The sequence below is a fragment of the Nicotiana tomentosiformis genome, chromosome 4, assembly GCF_000390325.3.
Source record: "Nicotiana tomentosiformis chromosome 4, ASM39032v3, whole genome shotgun sequence".
NCBI lineage: Eukaryota > Viridiplantae > Streptophyta > Magnoliopsida > Solanales > Solanaceae > Nicotiana > Nicotiana tomentosiformis.
This window is the reverse complement of record NC_090815.1, coordinates 125,322,876-125,337,513: the sequence shown is the minus strand read 5'-3', so window position 1 is coordinate 125,337,513 and position 14,638 is coordinate 125,322,876. Positions and strand designations below refer to the sequence as shown.

At 31.1% G+C, this 14,638-nt stretch overlaps 1 pseudogene; it reads left to right on the top strand.

Annotated features, from left to right (window-relative positions):
• Positions 1–7,561: 7,561 nt before the first annotated feature.
• On the top strand, positions 7,562–14,082 carry LOC104108013 (uncharacterized; annotated as a pseudogene).
• The last annotated feature ends 556 nt before the right edge of the window (positions 14,083–14,638 follow it).

Here is a 14,638-nt window from a genome sequence, read left to right as displayed (position 1 = left end):
CGTTGGTATATTTATACATTTCCCTTGCCTATTTTCGGTATTTAATTTCTTAAAATTCTATAACTTTGATTTGTTAGGTTGGAATATTAAATAGTGCATAAAGCCATAGACCAAGTAAGATACTCATAAATATGAAAATAAAATATTGTAATATAATTTTATTTTTTTAAAAGCTAGAAATCAAAAATACTAAACCTAAACGAAAAAAAAAAAGTTGAAGCATAAGTAGGCAATTAAAAAAAGGGAAAAAGACAAGTATAGTGGAAAAAAGGTGGTAAAGGTTAAAGAAAAAAATAATGGAAAGTAAAATTTAGAACTTTAATAGTTATATTATAATTAATAATATGTGTGTTATGTAGCTTAGTATATATTTCAGTACGGTATTGGTATTTCGGTATTTTATTTTTAAATACAGAAAATACCAATTTTTTTAATAAAAATATACCAAATACTATATCATATATTAAAATATCGAATACCAAATATTAAAATTTTTGATTTCGATATGATAATTCGATATTTAGCAAATTATGTACAGTCGGATCTATGCTGGTCTACGTTCTTGTACTAGGGTTTAACGAGGATTTATGTGAATATAAGAACGTTCGAATTACAATTTTGTATTTAAGTTTAGGCAACACTGTAATTTTCACCGTAGTGTTTATTAGTTTATATAGGATAACAATTATTGTCATCCCTCAAGTTCCCCTTAAAAATCAAAAAACCTCCCACAAAATTGAATGTTGACATTTTTATTCTCCAATCTCAATTTCCGCTATTCGCAAAGCCTTAAAATAGTTCATCTAGTAATAAATGGGTCAAAATATTATTTAATAATTTTATTTAATAGGATGCTTTAATTAAGCATTCACAATTTCTTATAATCCTTCTTCCGTTAGTTAATATTTTTAATTCATGTCTTCTTTTTCTTTGTGGTGATATTATCAAGATCATATGTTGCTTGCATAGTTGTTTCCTTTATAGAGAGCTAGCAAAATGGGATTAATATCTATTATTTTCAACACTTACACTTTTTAAACTTTTAAATCACGCTTTATAACTCATAAACGTTGTTTAATAATAGTTTATGTAGTTAAAAACTATGTATTTGCTGAAATGGGCACACATGTAAAGGCGTACCTCAAGACTAATATATATATATATATATACACACATATACAATATTGGTTTACAAAAATAACATTATAATATTAAGTATAATAACTCATAATGAAAGGACATAACAGAAATTCTAGACATTAGCCTTATAATCATATTAGTTTTAGGACATAATACTACACGTTAGTAATCCTACATGACAAGATTCCAATGCAATATTTACAAGTACAATGTTAGTGGACCAAAATATCCTTAAGATATCTTTTGATAAATAACTCTATGTTGGATAAAATTGTCAAACGTTAAAATCTTAGAATTTGAAATTAACTAAAATTTAAAGTCTAAAATAAAGTGTGGTTGGGGAATCATCGTTTGCACAGGAAATTGTTTTCCCCACAAACTCTTCAAGATACCCAAATATAGAAAGTATATAATTATTTTCGGGCTTACACATATAATATTACGTGTTAGCATATAAACTTAATATCTTTAGTAACATGTTACATTTTCTATTAGTATAATTACTTTCGAGATAGAGACATATTTTAAGTTGTGTAATCCTTTTACTTTTAGGATATACTTCTTAAAAATTTATATTACTAATTTAATTTGAAAATAGCGTATTGTCCTATTAGTAATTTAATTTGAGAATGTATTATATTGTCCAGATCCGTTTAAAAAAAGGAGAGCCTATATTATTATAAAAGCATGAATACAATATTGATAGATCAAAATAGACCTAAACATTAAATAGAAAAACTCATAGGGACATGACTAACTATAATAGCCTATATTTTGGACTAAATACCTTCTATGTTAATTGTTTTTAATATTTAAGATTCTGATATTAATAAATTTTTATCTATTAAATTCTTGTTAAAAATATGTAGGAAGGTTTATTAAAATTAATTTCAGTAGAACCCTCCGTATTAGCAATATATTACCACTCCATAGTGTCCAAACCAAGAAAAAATAAAAATAATATTAAATAGACTGCATAAACCGTTGAAATTGAGAAAAAAAAATATATCCCTATGATAATATATTTTTATATTATATTTGAACAACTTTCCTATTCAAATAATATTTTTTTAATTAATTTTTTATGTAATATTAAAAAATATACCCAATTATTAATGAACAAGTAAGAAAATATTTAAGAATATAAATGTGTGACAAAGAGAAAGGAAAAAGTTTGGTAAGAGTCAATACCACCAATGATTCTGTAAGCATAAAGATCTAAAAGTGGAATGTCGTATCGATCTTTTTACTCTTTAAAAATAAAAATTTTGTTGGATAAAATTATATTACGATTAAATATTCAAAACAAGAGATGAAATAATATTACGAATCTGAATCAACATAAAATAAATTATTTTTTGTTAAGACCAAATAATTAAATCTTTCAATTAATTATTTAGCAAGAGAATCCAATTCAATTATTTTTTAAATTCATCATATGGGTAAAATTATTTTTCTAAGTTAAAACAAAATCTTAGGGTAAAAAAGGTTAGAGATTAAAAAAATTAGAACACAAAGTAAAAAGGGTTAGAATAATATTAAGAATCAAAGGGTCATACAAGTGTAGAAGCACAATCAAAGCTAAATTCTGAACATGAATAAGTTTTTCTAAAACATAACTTAAATTCTTAAAATTTGTAAAATTAGAAAAGATTAATATAATTTGTAGAGACATCCTCAATATATAGACTTGTGGCCTATATTTTTTCAATCACCAAACTTTGAAAATCACATAATCAATCCGTTAAATAAATCAAATAGAAGATTTAGGGTGTGTTTGGTACGAAGAAAAATATTTTCATGGAAAATAAGTGGTTTTATCACGTATTTTTTCTTGTTTGGTTGGTGAATGAAAACTTTTCCGGAAAAATATTTTTAGTGTTTGGTTAGAGAGTAGAAAATATTTTTTAGGAAAATAATTTTTTATGATATTCTCCTCCCTCCTCCTCCTTCCTCCCCCTCCCCCTCCCCCATTCCCCCAAGTCCCTATGTTTTATGTGGTCTCCCCTCCCGCTCTCCCCCCATTCCCGCAAGTCCATATGTTTTATGTGATCTCCCCTCCCCCTTCCCCTAAATACCCAATATTTTCATGAATTTTCTTCAAAATTTAATTATCTATACTATATTAAAAGCATGAACGCTCTTAGCGAAATATCGTCGCCTTTTTTACCCCCTAAAAATAAATTTTATACTAGACAAAATTGTCATTTAAATCATTTTCCTAATATTTAGGTGTTTGAAATTAACTAAACTTTTAATTATTAAATCTTTCCTTATTTGAACTATAAAGTCATAACATCAAATTTAATTGCACTTTTCACAACATTTATATTCGGCAGTATCTTAGTTGTCCTAAACACATTCTCTTTTTTGCTTTTTCTTTCAATATCCTTAAGAATTAGAATATTCCATTAAATAAACATTTTTTAACAATCATTTTTACAAACAATTTTCACTTTTCCAATTGAATCTGGGCACCAATGCAGATTCTATCTTCTCATTTATCTATATTACATTAAAAGCATGAAGGCCATTAACGAAATATTGTTCGTCTTTTTTATCCTTTAAAAATATATTTCATACTAGACAAAATAGTTATTTAAATATTTTTCTATTATTTAGGAATAGCTATTGCATTATTTTCTTAATATTTAGTCATTTAAATCTACTAAATTTTGTGTATTGAATATTTTAAAGAAAGATAATAACAGTTTTAACCGAGTAAGTCTTTCTAGATATTTTAGGTTACTAAAGTTTAGGGCTCTTTAAATAGGGAAAAATATTGAAACTGAGGTATAAGTTGATACGGTAATTACTTGTATAGACATCATGTAATGAGTATATATTTATAGGTTGAATACAACGTCCTAAATATTTTAGGTCAAAATTTTGATAACTTTTCAACTCCTTTTCGGTCTAGGAGTATTATTTTTTAAGTTGTTGATTTAGTTGCATAATTGCGTTAACCAACCACTATTCTTTTGAAGGATTTCCCCTCTGGTCATATTCCAATTAGCCTAGGTACTTCATTTGTTCCTCAAATCTTCTCCGTTTATGTACATTTAGTTTGTTTTGAGTTTTTTTGTGAGTTTTTGCGTTTGATTTTAGAAATAATGTATGATAATTTAATTTATTGTATCTTGAAAACAAACTAATTATGTTCTTTTGTGTACAAACAGATTTTTATTATTTGTCCATACAAGAAAGGTGGTAGAATATTGGATAACTAGGTGGTTGTGATATGAAGAATATGTATTCAGAGGAGTTAGATGATTATTTTCTATTAGACATGAATATCAATCTGATATCCCTAAAGCTCCATTCATAGCCAGCATGCGTGTATATAGAAAAATCTTTTTTTTTAAACTTTATTTCAAGTTCCTTTTTTATGCGTTTCTTGCGTGTTATCCGGTTATGTTCGTTATTTAGGTAGACAAAATATCTTACCGTTTCTTTCACTGGAACTTTATTTGGATAATCAATATGAATTTTAAATTGCTAATTCTATCTTTATGTGTGTTTTCATGAGAGTGATGATAGGTCGGAAACCATTATGGATAGCAAGAAAAATTATAGAGCAGTAAATCTCTCTAATTGATCTAATTTCTTTCATATATTTTTTACTTTTTATCTCTGCATTCGTTAGGGGTGTCAATGGTTCGGTTCAGCCGATTATTTTATAAAATTTGTATCATATAAATTTTTCGGTTATTCTATTATGTATAATCAAATTAGACTTTTCGAAACCGTCACAATCATGTCGGTTTCTCTTCGGTATCGGTACGGTTCGGTTAATTTTCGGTATTTTTTTAAATATCATGTAAAATTTACCAGTAGAAGTAGAATGCAATAACATATGTTCTTTTATAGGACTTAGCAAAACTCTCTAGATATTTTTACTGTTTAAAGGGTGATGAATTAAAAAAAATGAAAGATGGTTAGAGTATAGATCCATCAACTATTCTACAACAACGTAAAAGAAAGCAAGCAAAGGCAAAGAAAATATATATCACACGAGTGGAAAGATATTAACCAAGTTGGGACTCAACAATAAAGTCTATAGAAGATTAAATATTCAAAAAGATAAATCTAAATTATATGAAAGGAAACATATTCGATACATTATATTTTGTTACTCATAATCGCTAGAATACTTTGTGTCTTGCTAATGAAGATACTTGAAATAACTTAGTTTAAGTAGAAGTAGCATAATAGGTTTTAGAAATTAGTATTTTGAGTTTAATTACTTGTTCGCTTGTAACAGTTTTCATAATTCTAAGGCCCAAAGAAAAATTTAATGCATTATTATTTTTAAACTTACTATATAAATATATTTTTTACATGTAAAATTTATTCGGTACGGTTCAGTTTTTTTCGATTTATTTTCATAAAATAAAAAAATTACCCTAATTATCGGTGCGATTATAGATTTATATAAAAACCTACGATTTCTTTAAAAGAAACCTAAAAATCGGTTCTATGCGGTACAGTTCGGTCGATTTAGTCCGTTTTCGAATATCCATTGATACCCCTAGCCTTCATGCCACATTATGTCATTTATATACTAAAATTGGTGATTATATTGGCATAAATATCAATTTTTGATAATTAGAATGTTCTTTGTCAAATTATCTAATTTGTGACATTCAATATGAGGTTTCGTATTACTATAGCATCGAAGTATATGTTTATGTTATGTCACTTCTCAATTTATTGGCATTCTTAAAGTAATATGTAAGGAAGAAGCAACCACAAAAATCTTGAAATAATAAAATGAACATGTGATAAGAGAAACTTAAAGTTTCAACATTTGTTATCTGCCGATATTTGTGAAGCAAATAGTTCTAATGGGTGAAAATTTTATTTTTCTTATTTTTTTAATATGGACAAATTGGCGACAAAGGAAAATGAAAAATAAAATTATACGGATTGTTTAAAAGATAAATTGGCGAGATACTAAAGGACAAAAAAGCTAGACTATCATTGTAAAAACGTATTTACCAGTGAAAGAATTAAAAAAATTAGTAACTATTTCAATTTATCTGGTATTGCTACCCCTATGATCAGATTCTTTTTTGTTGTAATTAGAATAACTTGCAATAGAATCTATTGGTAACATGTCATATTTATTTTTTATGTTGCATCTAGATTTTTCAATAGTGAAAACAACTTGGGGAGGATTCGTTGGCAGAATACTTTATTTTGCCCATTTATTTTTCTTTTCTCTTAATATTCTCATGTAATGGATAGTAGTTGAAGGTTCTACATATAAAAAAAATCTTCCCCAATTATTTCTGGTATTTTATTTCTATGGATGATTTTAATTTATAGGAGTACTATGGATGGTTTTAATTTATAGGAGTACTACAGGCGGTTACCTGATGTCATTTTAAGAAATAAAACAAGTAAGACATTTGATGGTCTCTAACATTTGTTGACACTAGACAGATTTTTAGTAATATTTTCATGTTTGTAGTATATTTCACAATAGATTTTAGTCTTGATATTAAAATAAGGTTAAACATTTTATGAAAGCAAAAAGTTCAAGCTAATTATTTTGTTTTAACCCGTTTATAACAGAGCAAATGATATTTAACAAGTTGTGATAGCATAACACTTAAAATTTAGTTATATTTTGATAATTGATCTTGCATTTTTTAACCTTCAAATCTGTATAAATACTTCATACACATGCTTTTATAATATTTATGTGCTTTTTAAAAATTCGTACTACAAGACGTAATACACACGTGCAATGCACGTACCCTAAAACTAGTTCTTTTAAAAAGTCATACAAACCCAAAGAAACTAATGTGTTGCTTTACTTTTTTACACAAAAACAACGTTGAAATTTGTGCTCCATAACTAAAAAATACTATTTTTTGGTTAAAAAAAGAAAGTACTATTTCTATAACATGAAAATAAAGTACTCATTTTGTTGAATGAAAGAAAATACTTTTTCTACATCATGAAAAGAAAATAATCATTTTGTTGAAATGAAAGAAAATAATTTTCTACATCATGAAAAGAAAATACTTTTTTTGTTGAAACAAAAAAAAATACTTTTTACTACATCATTTTGTTTAAATGAAAGAAAATACTTTTTACTACATCATTTTGTTGAAATGAAAGAAAATACTTTTTACTACATCATTTTGTTAAAATGAAAGAAAAATATTTTTTCTACATCATGAAAAGAAAGTATTTTTTTTGTTAAAATAAAAAAAAACTTTTTTTTATATCATGAAAAGAAAAATACTCATTTGTTAAAATGAAAAAAAAATACTCTATCTATAACATGAAAAGAAAATATTATTAATAATATTTCTATTTAGGGTGGGTTGTGGTGGGGGTAGGGTTAGGGTGGGTGGAGTTGGGGTGGGGGTATGGGGTGGGTTAGTGGAGTTTGTGGGAACGGGGAATGGGAGTAAGGTTGGAAAATAGCTTTGGAAAATATTTTCTCTATCAAGAGAAGAGAAAATATTTTCCTCCCATAGGAGGAAAATGAGTTCACGAGAAAAAGGATTTTCAAAATATTTAAGCCAACCAAACATAAAAAATTGAAAACTTCGTACCAAACACACCCTTAATCCAAATTGCGCAGGTCTACTCCGATGTACGGCCAACTTATCCCGGCGAATGGTTTTCAATGCTGGCTCAACGCTCCACCCACCACTGTCTTGTTTGGGATGTCGGCCCAGCAACGGCCAAGCTGCCATCGGAGTCAGTTCCCTCCCTATCTCATTTAAATTATCAATATATTTTAACTTGTTGTAGCAAGTAATTTATTTTATTTTTCGGGTAGTAGATGTGGGGCTCATATTAAAGAAAAACAAAGAAGAAAATGGGAGGTGCCTAACTTTGTTAAAAAATTATAGGACTAAATCAACAACAAGACATCTTCTTTGTAGTATCTGAATGGCATCTCTTAATATAAATAGAGGCCTCCATTCTTCATTTCAATCACACCAAAATAAGAGAGAAGCAATAGAAGTTAGAGAGAGTAATTCACAGATTGTAGTCTGTGAGATAAATACTTAAATAGTGAGTGTGAGTAATATTGTAGTGAAGTATTTTAAATAAAGAGTGTTATTTATTTCAAGATTATAGTTGTCTCTTGACACTACTAAGTTGTAATATTATAATAGTTATATTGCTCCGCTCGGGTATTGTATTTTACCCATTAAAAGAGTTGGTGTCGTTGTTACTCTCTTGTGTTATTATTATTTATCGTGGATATTATTCCTGGGCGGGATTATTATTTTTTCCAACAACGTGGTATCAGAGCCATGACAAATAATGGTACGCTGTCTTTTCAGTACCCCCGTCTCACAAAAGATAATTATGAGAAATGGTGTCTAAGTATGAAAGCCATTCTTGGCTCTCAGGATGTGTGAAAAATCGTAGATAGAGGGTATGCAAAACCCGATAATGAAGAAGCTCTGCCACAAAATAAAAAAGATGTCTTTGCAAAGACAAGGAGGAAGGATCAACAAGCCCTCACGCTCATCCATCAATGTCTAGATGATGCCATGTTCGAGAAGGTGACAGATGCTACCACCTCAAAGTAAGCTTGGGAGATTTTACAAAATTCTCTTCAAGGAGTTGACAAGGTGAGAAAGGTAAAACTTCAAACTCTAAGGGCTGATTTTAAAGTTTTAAAAATAAAAGAATGCAAATGCATTTCAGATTATTGTTCAAAAGTGAAGGCTGTTGTAAATCAATTAAGAAGATATGGGGAGGACATAAAAGATGTCCGTGTGGTAGAAAAGATCCTTCGCACTTTAACACTTAAATTTGATTTTGTGGTGTGTGCTATTGAGGAGTCTAAAGATTTAGACTCTATGATGGTAGAGCAATTGGAGAGTTCTTTACATGCCTATGAAGAAAAGATCAAGAGGAGACAAGAAGTGCATTGGAGCAACTTCTTAAAACTCAGGCATCCTTCAAAGATTATGGAGGTGAAAAGAGCTATCGAGGGAATGGACAGGGACGAGGTCGTGGCAGTCATGGAAGAGGAAGAAGCAACGCTAACAACTTCAACAATGAAGTTAAAATCCACCAGACATTCAAAGGTCATGGTCGTGGACATAGAGGAGGAAGAGGACGTGGCTACTACCAAGAAAATAATGGACAAAGGTATGACAAATCAAAAATTGAGTGCTATAATTATCATAAATTTGGCCATTACTCTTGAAAATATCGTAGCAATGTTAAAAAAAAAGCTAGCCTTGTTGACAACAAGAAAGAAGAAGTTGAGTCAATGCTGTTGATGGCACTCAAGGAAGAAGACAAGGATGATTGCAGATCGTGGTATTTGGACAATGGAGCAAGCAATCATATGTGTGGATGCAAACAAAAGTTTGTGGAGATCAATAAAACGGTGAGAGGTAATATGTCCTTTGGAGATACCTCAAAGATTCAAATTGAAGGGATATGTACGATTCTAATCTCCTGTAAAGATGGTAGTTACAAGTTAATTCAAGATATTTATTATGTCCCAAAATTAAAAAGTAATATTTTAAGTTTGGGCCAACTTCTTGAAAAGGAATATGACATCCACATGAAAAATATGCATCTTTGGCTTAGGGATTCAAGTGGAATTCTAATTGCTAAAGTGCATATGACTAAGAATAGATTATTCTCTCTGAATCTTAAGACAATTGATGCAAAGTGTTTGAAGGCTAATGTGCAAGATGAATCATGGTATTGTCACATGCGATTTGGGCACTTAAATTTTGAAGCGCTCAAATCAATGGGAGAAATAAACATGGTGCATGTGATACCATCAATAAGCCATCCCAATTAATTGTGTGAAGCTTGTCTTCTTGGAAAACATGCAAGGAGGAGTTTTCCAAAGTAGGCCATGTCAAGATCAACCAAGCCGCTTCAGCTTGTTCACACCGATGTGTGTGGACCAATCAATCCACCTTCCTTTGGTAAAAGTAAATACTTTCTACTTTTCATTAATGACTTTAGTAGAAAGACTTGGGTTTATTTCTTGAACCAAAAATCTGAAGCTTTTGCTACTTTTAAAAATTTCAAAGTACTTGTAGAAAAAGAAAGTGGCTATGAAATAAAAGCTTTAAGGTCCGATAGAGGAGGCGAATTCACTTCAAAAGAATTTAATGACTTTTGTAAATCTCATGGAATTCGTCGCCCTCTAACTGTACCTTATTCACCCCAATAAAATGGAGTTGCAAAGAGAAAGAATCGAACGATCCTTAATATGGCTAGATGTATGTTAAAAGCTAAAAATATGCCCAAGGAATTTTGGGCAGAAGCTGTATCTTGTGCAGTTTATTTAAACAATAGGTCTCCAACAAAGAATGTTAGAGTTCAAACCCCTCAATAAGCATGGAGTGGAAGAAAGCCAAGTGTCAAGCACTTGAGAATCTTTGGGAGCATAGCCTATGCTCATGTGCTACATCAAGGGAGAGCGAAGCTTGATGATCGAAGTGTCAAGCATGTGTTTGTTGGCTATGATACGAGTTCAAAAGGCTACAAGCTATACAACCCAAGTAGCGGCAAGATGGTGGTAAGTCGCGATGTTGAATTTGATGAAGAATTGGCATGGAACTGGGAAGCTCAGGAAGAAACTTCATATGATTTTCTTCCATAATTTGGTGATGAAGAAGAACTAGAGACCGTGGAACCTGTGCAGGATACAACTCCATCTCCTTCTCCAACAAATGTTGCATCTCCCTCTTCTCAAGAAAGTTCAAATGAACAACTGCAAAGGACAAGGAGTATTCAAGAACTCTATGAGGACACATAGGAAGTTACTAATTTTGATTTTTTATATTGTCTCTTTGCTGATAGTGAACCAATGAACTTTGATGAAGCTGTTGAAGACAAAAGGTGGAGACAGGCCATGCAGGAGGAGATCGAGTCAATAGAGAAGAACAACACTTGGGAGTTAACAACACTTCTCAAGGGTCATCGAGCAATTCGAGTTAAATGGGTATACAAGGTAAAAAAGAATACTAATGGAGATATAGAGAGATACAAGGTACGACTTATGGATAAAGGCTACAAGCAAAGCCAAGGCATTGACTATGAATAAGTTTATGTACCTATTGCCCACATGGAGACAATTCGTTTGCTTATCTCTTTGGCGGCGCAAATAAAATGGAAGATCCATCAACTAGATGTCAAGTTAGTTTTTTTGAATGGCTATGTTGAAGAAGAAGTCTATGTTGAACAACCATTGGGCTTTGTGGTAAAAAACCACGAAGATAAAGTGTTGCGGTTGAAGAAAGTTTTATATGGATTAAAGCAAGCCCCACGAGCATGAAATAGTTGCATCGACAAGTATTTTCAAGACAATGGGTTTACTCGTTGTCTCTATGAATATGATATTTACCTTAAAGTTAATACTAATGGATATATCTTACTTGTTTGTCTTTATGTTGATGATCTTATTTTCACAGGTAATAACCCAAGTTTGTTAGAAGCTTTTAAGAAAGATATGTCTCGTGAGCTCGAGATGACAAATGTAGGGCTCATGTCATACTACTTGGGCCTAGAAGTGAAGCAGATGGAGGATGGAATTTTCATCTCTCAAGAAAGCTATACAAAAGAGATCTTGAAGAAGTTCAACATGCTCGATTGCAACCCCGTGAACACACCGATGGAGAGTGGGACAAAATTGTCCAAGTTTGATGAAGGAGAAAATATGGATCCCATATTTTTTAAAAGTCTTGTAGGAAGTTTGAGGTACTTGACTTGTACCAGGCCAGATATACTCTTTGCAGTTGGAGTAGTAAGCCGCTTCATGAAATCTCCTACCTCCACCCATTTGAAAGTCACTAGAAGAATTCTTCGTTACCTAAAAGGTACGATCGACTTTGGGTTATTTAATTTTTCTTCTAATGATTTTAACTTTATGGCATTTTGTGATAGTGATTATGCGGGAGATATTGATGATAGAAAAGGCACAACTGGCTTTGTATTTTTTTGGGTGATTCTGTTATTTCTTGGAATTTAAAGAAATAATCCATAGTTATTCTCTCGACTTGTGAAGCCGAATATATAGCAGCAACATCATGTACCTGTCATGCTATTTGGCTAAGAAGATTATTGAATGAGCTCAATTTGCCACAAATTGAAGCTACAGAGATTTGTATTGATAACAAATCTGCATAGGCACTCGCCAAGAATTTGGTGTATCATGATCGAAGCAAGCATATAGATATAAGATATCACTTCATCAGAGAGTGCATTGCCAAGAAGGAAGTCAAACTCAAATATGTGAAGTCTCATGATCAGGTTGCAGATATCTTTACAAAACCTCTTAAGTTTGAGGATTTTAAGATATTGAGATCAAGTCTTGGAATGAAAAAGAAAAATTAAAATTAAGGGAGAGATTTGTGGGGCTCATATTAAATAAAAACAAAGAAGAAAATGGGAGGTGCCTAACTTTGTTGACAATTTTATTGAAGAAAATGGGAGGTGCCTAACTTTGTTGAAGAAAATGAGAGGTACCTAATTTTGTTGAAAAATTATAGGACTAAATCAACAACAAGACATCTTCTTTGTAGTAGTTGAATGGCATCTCTTACTATAAATAGAGACCTCCATTTTTCATTTCAATCACACCAAAATAAGAGAGAAGCAATAGAAGTTAGAGAGAGTAATCCACAGATTGTAGTCTGTGAGATAAATATTTAAATAGTGAGTGTGAGTAATATTGTAGTGAAGTGTTTTAAATAAAGAGTGTTATTTATTTCAAGATTGTAGTTGTCTCTTGACACTACTAAGTTGTAATATTATAGTGGTTATATTACTCCGCTCGGGTATTATATTTTACCCATTAAAAGAGTTAGTGTCTTTGCTACTCTCTTGTGTTATTATTATTTGTCGTGGATATTATTCATGTGCGAGATTATTATTTTTCCCAGAGGATTACAAAAAAGTTATAGCAACAGATGTTAGCCAAGCCCAATTAAATCATGCACTACAACACCCCCGGGTTCACTATTTTCACACTCCACTCTCCATCTCTGACGAGGAACTTGTGACTATAGCTAGAAGTGAAATCTCTGTTGATTTGATCACAGTTGCTACTGCAGTTCACTGGTTCGACCTCCCAAGGTTTAACTAACTTATTATGATCTTAAACATATGACATTTATACAGTAATCAAAGCATCCCATTAAAGAAATGTAGCCGAGGCACAAAGTATGGCCCGCATCCCTAGAGTGTGATATTATACCCAGTCTTCCCTAATGCAAGTATTAATAGCTAATTTCACGGCTCGGACCAGTAAAATATAGAGACAAATTTACTGGTGTACGTCCCGGGCTCCCTTTCGAGCATCCCATTAAATATTTTCTTAAAACGTCTGTTTAAATTTGTTTTAAATCTTTCAAACAGGTTTTACTCAATTGCGAATCGTGTGCTAAGGAAACCAGGAGGTATAATAGTAGTATGAGGATACACAACGATGAGCGTGAGCTTTGAATTTGATCCAAAAATGAAGAGTTTTCTTGATTTAACACTTGCTTATTGGCACCCAAATGCTAAATTCATGTTCGATGGGTACAGAACACTGCCGTTTCCTTTTGAGAGTGTGGTATTAGGTTCAGAAGGTAATCCAATTCCTGTTGACATACAAAAGGAGATGTCATTTGAAGGGTTTTTGGCTTTGCTCAAGTCTTGGTCAGCAATTAATACTGCTAAGGAAAAAGGGTGGATTTGTTACCAGAAAAGTTGGTTAAAGAATTTGAGATAGCATGGGGAGGGTCTAAATTGGTTAGGTCTGTTGTCTACTAGGCTTTTATGCTTGCAGGTAAGGTTAAACTATGAAAATTTAGGTTAATTTGGTCGTGCTGAATTTCCAACAGTGTGTTGGATCGAGGATTGCAGAATAACACTGTATCCATTACTTTTTTATGGCGTTATATGCAAATATATATAGTATGAATATATGTCTAACAAGTTTTCAATAATAACATACCCAGTATAGCTCAACAAGTAGCGTCTTGGGAGGGTAATATGTACGCAAACTTTACCCTATCTTGTAAAGGTAGAAAACTTATTTTCGATAGAATCTCGGCTAAAAAAAACAGAAATAAAAGAACAGCCATAAAAATAAGATAACCGAATCAAAAACAACAATATATAGTAATAATGAGACTAATACTAGTACAATAAGTATGGAAAAGAAATATAGATATGGAAAAAAAATAACCAACTACCTACTAGCCTAATACTCGATTCATTCATTCGAAAAAGTTTTCAAGAATATAAAACTAGATTCATTCGACTTACCGACTACCCGTAAGGACTAAGGTACATTAGGTGCTTGCATATGTTAAAACTATCAGGCCAGCAGCCCAAAAAAAAATAACTAGAGCCAAAATCATGTAAAGGAAATATGACCATTTATTCTCGTAATTTTGACATTGCTTCTTTTGTTTAGCTAGTTAGGAAAACTATTATGAAATGGGCTCATTGTTCTTTCAAGCAAGACAAGCCCATTTGAAATCCAACC